This window comes from Octopus bimaculoides, chromosome 18 (genome assembly GCF_046866305.1).
Source record: "Octopus bimaculoides isolate indiv1 chromosome 18, ASM4686630v1, whole genome shotgun sequence".
In the NCBI taxonomy this organism is placed as follows: Eukaryota; Metazoa; Mollusca; class Cephalopoda; order Octopoda; family Octopodidae; genus Octopus; species Octopus bimaculoides.
The window spans coordinates 11999823-12006184 of NC_142945.1; the positions used below are offsets into that span (position 1 = coordinate 11999823).

The 6362-nt window shown below is 34.6% G+C and overlaps 1 protein-coding gene across 1 annotated transcript in view; it reads right to left on the reverse strand.

The window, feature by feature from the left end:
* The window catches only part of LOC106880796 (uncharacterized), a 7492-nt gene extending 2593 nt beyond the window's left edge, over window positions 1–4899 (reverse strand). Inside the window, exons 1-2 of the mRNA XM_014930912.3 lie at window positions 4482–4899; window positions 1–291 (exon numbers count right to left, since the gene is read on the reverse strand). The exon at window positions 1–291 is cut by the window's left edge and continues 823 nt beyond it. The gene's annotated coding sequence lies outside the window, so the exon portion shown is untranslated. The remainder of the gene's footprint in view (window positions 292–4481) is intronic.
* Window positions 4900–6362: the final 1463 nt, after the last annotated feature.

Genomic DNA, 6362 nt, shown 5'->3' on the forward strand with positions numbered 1-6362 from the left:
TCTTTTTCTTTATATTATTTTTTCTTCCAATTGATTTTCAACTTGTAACTATTAAAACACGAACGTGTGATGTGAACCGGTTGTCTTCCCTTGGATTAGTAACGATGTTGAGCTTTTGCTAATTTAGATAAGAGTCTGTGCGTTCTATTGGAATTTTCTAATAAATCATTGCTATAAATCACAGCCTCATTAGGAATCCAGTTGTCCGCTTTTAACATTGAACAGAACAGAATGAAGCCAAAACATCAGAACCTGGTTTCGACGTCAGTTTGCCTTTCTCTCAGGTTTTCCCTGGAAACAAAATTAAAAAGAAGATATCATCCTCGTACATCGTAGCTTTGACAGGAGAGTCAAGGAAAACGCGCGCGCGCGCACACACGCACACACACACACACACACACACACACACACATATGTATGCATGTAAGCATGTATATATGTATGCATTTATTTATAAACGCAAGTGTTTAAGTATGAATTAAGAGCAGCTCGAGGGATATAAGCAATATCGACCACACATACACAAAGCATGTGTTTTGCTAGTTCGCGGGAAGGATGGGATCTATTTTAAAACGGGGGCGCCAGTTTTCATTTATGTTTTATGTAGTGTTTTTGGTACGGAAAGACTTTCAAACTTCGTATACTTAACTATTTTGTGTTATAGAACAGAAAAATATTTTTGTATTCGAATTTATTTCATGTAAAAAATTGTCTTATTTCGATAATTTCTACTAATCACTGGCGTCTATTCAGTTGAAAACAGTTAGCGCTGTAACGGTGTATATCGTATTAATCCCCTAACCCTAACACTAACCCTAACTAGACTGTTAACCGTAACCGTAACCGTAACCCTAACCCTAACTCGAGAATCCGAACTCTAAAATTGTTACACACATTATATAAACAATATATGCGTATAAATTACGATTAAACCGGATGAAATATGTCACAGGGAATAACATTTTTATGAACGCCCAACCCTAAAACTAACCCTAACTCTAGAATCTGAACTCTAAAATTGTTACACACATAGATACGCACAGCGTAATTTATTATATAAACAATATATGCGTATAAATTACGATTAAACCGGATGAAATATATCACAGGGAATAACATTTTTATGACCGCCCAGCAGTAAACTCTATTCAGCTGAATAGACGTCAGTGATTGGTTGAAATTACAGAAATACGACAACTTTTACATGGAATAACTTGCGAATTCCTTTTTTTTGTTAAGAAGACTAAGAGTAAAAGATGTTTTATATGACACATTCTACCAGTGTCCCAAGTTTCAAAGTGTTTCGTTAGTGTTTCGTTAAGAAAATACTGGCGCCCCCGTTTTAAAATAGATCCCAATATATATTTATATGTATCTGGGGGAGGTAAAGTGTAAGCACCATTGTTTCCGTTTTTTTTTTTTTTTCTATTTCAAAAATTTCTTCGAATTGCTATGTTTTCGATAGTGGAGATAACGATTTTGTAATTTCCCACTCCTCACACCAATTATTTAATTTATCACTTATTCAAAAATTTTTCTCTTTAATCCACGCTGTTAAATACGGAGATTACGAGCCTGGAAAAAAAGTATTTGAATTTGAATTTTTATTTGGAAACACCCTATATCCACTTCCCAACTTTCCCGCTTTCAAAAAGCTAAAAATTCCGTATGCTTTACGTCTGAAACAGCAGACGAAAAAATATCAAACAATCAGAAAACTCGATATGCTAGGAACAACAGCTAAACGTCTGGAAAATATTTTTTATTTCTCATTTAAAAAAAAAAAGATAAACGACGTAATCACCAGCATTTTTTTTCAGTTATTTTATATATTGGGTCATCCTATAAATAATGCGTTTTTTTTTTCAATTGCATGAATTAAAAGTCGGAGGGGGACGGGATAAACTATCTGCATCAACTTGCTATAAAAGCAGGCAGTAATTTTATCTTGTCCCTTATTCTTAGTGCAAGTTTTGAAGAGTGCATTTGATTTTAACAATTATTTTTTCAAAGCTATAATGGAAGTAGCAAAGGAGCATGTTCAGTATATTTTGCATTATGAGTTCAAGGCAACGGGAAGTGCGACGAATATTAAAGCAGTATATGGGGATCGGACAATAAGCGTGAGCTAGTGTCAAATGCAATTCCAGAAATACCGAGTCAGAAACTACAGCCTAGAAGACAAGCCTCATCCTGGAAGATATGTAAAGCTTGACGAGGACTCCTGCAAACCTTGGTGGAACAAAATCCCATCGTAACTGTTGAAGAACTAGCAGAGAAGCTTGGATTTGGATTCAACCATTCATCGACACATGTGTGCCATCGGAAAAGCCAGTAAATTTGATCAACGGGTCCGCGCGCGCGCACACACACACACACGCGCGCACACACACACACACACACTTCCAGACAGAAGTTGGTTGTAGATAAACATAGTTCAATACAGTTATGATTGGGTAAAATTTCAGTACGAATTATTTGCTATTTCTATATAAACACAACACGAAAATAATGTGACTTGGCATAAAAAAAACAAAAAAACTTTTGGCAATCTTCACTTGCCATATACACGCGCAACTCTAATTGAAATCAACTTTTTTTCCAGGTTTTAATTTATGATGAGCAAATTTAAAAACCTCATTTTCGTATGAACTTAAAATAAAATTTTTTCAGAAATCGTACAAAATATATAAAACACCTAAAAAAAAAAACCAATTGCGTGTGATTACGTCGTTTGTCTTCGAAAGAAAGAAAGAAAAAAAAGGGGTCGTTAAATGAGAAGAAAAATATTTTTTAGACATTTAGCTGTTGTTTCTAATAAATCGAGTTTTCTAGTGAAGGTTTGATACCTTTTCGTTTGCTGTTTCAGCAGAAATCTGCGCATGCGTAAAACATACGGAGGTTTTAACTTTTTGAAAGCGGGGTTGTTTGAGGAAGGAGTTGGAGTGTTTTCTAAGAAAAATTACTCATTGAAATTATTTGAACTCAGACGTAAAGATAGCGCTAAGTATCTAAGTATCATGCCCGGTGTCTTAGCAACTCTGCCAGTTCCTCGTCTTAAGATATTTCTAATAATAAAATCAAACCAAGTAATGACATTTTGAAGTATTTAAAGGTATATTTATACACACACACACACACACACACACACACACACACACACACACATATATATATATATATATATATATATATATATATATATATATATGTTGGTGCATAATTATTGCGGCATTTTTTTTTTCCAACAAATTTTATTCAACAAAAACAATGACAATATTTAACAAAAATATCTTTAAATGACGGTCTGACCGTCTGCCAAGCAAATGGGAAGCAGTAATTGAAGTAGATGGTGAATATGCTCCGGAATAATCACTTAAAGATGTTTTTGTTACATGTTGTCTTTGTTGAGTAAAATTTGTTGAAAAAAAAAAAAGCCGCAATAATTATGCACCAACTCAATATATATTGTCTTGCTGTTTGTATTTTTAGCTGTGTAACATTTCTCCATTATTTTTTCGTCCTTGTTCTCGCATACATTCGCTTGCTTTCTTCCAAAGAATCTAGTGCTCTTAGCTCAGATTTTCTTGGGGCCGGCCAGATTGGAGCAGTCTTGAGTGTAACCGGCCAAAACTGCAAAGATGATCTGGAACTCGACTGACGATGGAAAGCTCCGAATGACCCTTCCTTGTATTTTCCTGTCCTTCTTTGTATCGCCTAACTGTCTATGTATTGTTGTCGCCTGTATATATATATATATATATATATATATATATATATATATATATACACACACAAAGGAGTATTGAAAAGTTCCTGGCTTTTCGGGTGTCGCGAAAGGTCTGGTTGGAAGCCCAAACTTTCACAGGGTTTAGAAAAATTGAAGGAACGCTGCAATAAGTAAGGGGAACATGTTGAATAAAATCGTAATTAACTGATAATCCTGTATTTTCTTTTACCCAAAGCCAGGATCTTTTCAGCACCCCTCGTATATATATATATATATATATATATATATATATATATATATATATATATATATATATATATATATATGTGGAAAGAAGAAATCTACTACCACGCAGGGAAAAATATAGGAGGATTTGTTTTGGGGTTTGAAAATGAACCTGAATCAAAAAAATGTGTAGTCGTTTTAAAATAAAGTTATTCACATACCAAACTAGTTCCGACAATTTTTTGCTTATCAATGGTACGAATATATAAAAAAAGGTGGGGGTTAGGAGATCTTAAAGTTACAAGGTAAAAATTGAACAAACATGTTTAAACCGTCAAATGTTCAAATGTTCACAGAAATTTCAGTGAGTTTCACAAGAATAGATTGTAATATCGCTGCAAATGTTCGGCGAAGATCATAACAAATGTACATTATTGAAAGTTCATTCATACTGAGTTTTTATAAAATAAGTGCAGAAGAAAGAGAAAAAGGTGGAGAGAAAGCAAAAAAGAAGTTTGTTTTTTACAATTTCTGTCGTGGTGCATGTAGTCCTTTTTTCAATTTCAGCCTCAGTGTACTAGTCACTTCACCATTCACTGCTTGTTGGAGTTGAGAGTAGTATGAGCCGTCCAATCTTTTAGTATATAACATGTAGCTTTACAGAAAATGGTCTAATTTTTGATTGGTTATAATTTTGATGACAGTTTATCCTTTTTCTTGTGTGGGTTGTGATAAGAATACTTTCACTTTGGCAGTGTAGTGTTTTAGTTGGTTAACAAGAAACAAGTTCCGACTGCCTGTGATTTTCATGATATCACTTTGTTTTGAACAAAAATATTTTCCGTTCTGGGCAAAATACAATCTTATTTCTACCTTTATTTGTTTTTAATCTTTACGTGTCCTCAACAAAGACACTATTATCGTGATCACCAGGGCTATTACACCAATCTTGTTTATTAACTTGACATTACTTCTTATCTTTATGATTTGTAATATTTTAAACGATTGATTCGTTGCCCCAAATCACCCGATAAGGTGGTGATTTGACTGAGTCATGGCTGTATGATAAAGAAGTTCGCTTCGCAACCTCGTGGTTTCCAGGTTCGATCTACTTTACAGGCAGTATTTTCGATAGTTGTCCAATATTCTTGTGTCCGAGCGGTCAATATCTACTGAGTAGGACTGGGTAGTCGAAAAGTGTGACCAAGCTCGTCATGATGCCTTGTTCATCATCAAAAATCCTTCAAATAGAAAGCCAGAATTATATAAGAAAAAGCTCCACCAGTTCTTGGATTTAATATTTTTATTGAAACAGAGCATAACACAGTTAATTTTTTAGACGTGAATTTTAACCTTGTTTCAGGCAAATATGCGCCATACCATAAGCCTCACTCCAAAATCACCTAAATCAATACAAAAGATTATTATTCTAAGTCAATTACTAATTGTTTAGTAATAACATCGAAAAGACAGTAAATTACCTCTCATCTAGCCAAGATGTCTTTGACGATATCAATGAATTATATGATATTGCACTGGAAAAAGCAGGATTTAAACAGAAAATTGAATATATTAAGCATTGTTCATATACGATTAATAGTAAACATAAACTTGTGCAAGAAGGTAAACATAACTTAGATAAGAATAAGCTAAGGACTCAACCTACGTTTAATACAATAAATACTGATAAACCTGCTTATAGATTACACAATGACTATACACGGGTTGGACAAAATAATGGAAACACCTTAAAATTTCAAACAAATTTATTTTAATATGGGGTAAGACCGCCTTTGGCACTAATTACAGCTTGAATTCTACGAGGTAAGGACTCGTACAAAGTTTGAATTGTTTCCAAAGGAATTTTTGTCCATTCTTCGGCTAAAACAGTCTCCAGTTCTTGTAGTGATGATGGTGGAGGATATCGACTCTTTACTTGTTTTTCTAAAATACACCATAAATGTCCAATGATATTGAGATCTGAAGATTGTGGTGGCCAGATAAGATGTTCAACTTCTCCAATCACGTTAGTGTTTTGTTGTTTAAGCCAAAGCAAAGCTTCATCGAGTCAACCTATAATCAAACACATTGAACCCGCGACTACCTTTCGCCTTTTGCTTGTTTTAGACATTTGGCTGCGGCCATGCTGGGACACCGCCTTCAAAGGTTCAGTCAAACAAACCGACTCCAGTACTTATCTTTTCATATCTAATACTTATTCCGTCGGTGTGTCTCTAGGCGAACTGCTAAGTTACGAGGACGTAAACAAGCCAACGCCGGTTATCATGTGGTGTGAGAACAAACGCAATCACAAAGATCCACACACACATACACATAAACACAACACACAGACACATCCACATGACAGGCTGCCACACAGTTTCCATCCATCAAGTTCACTCCCAAG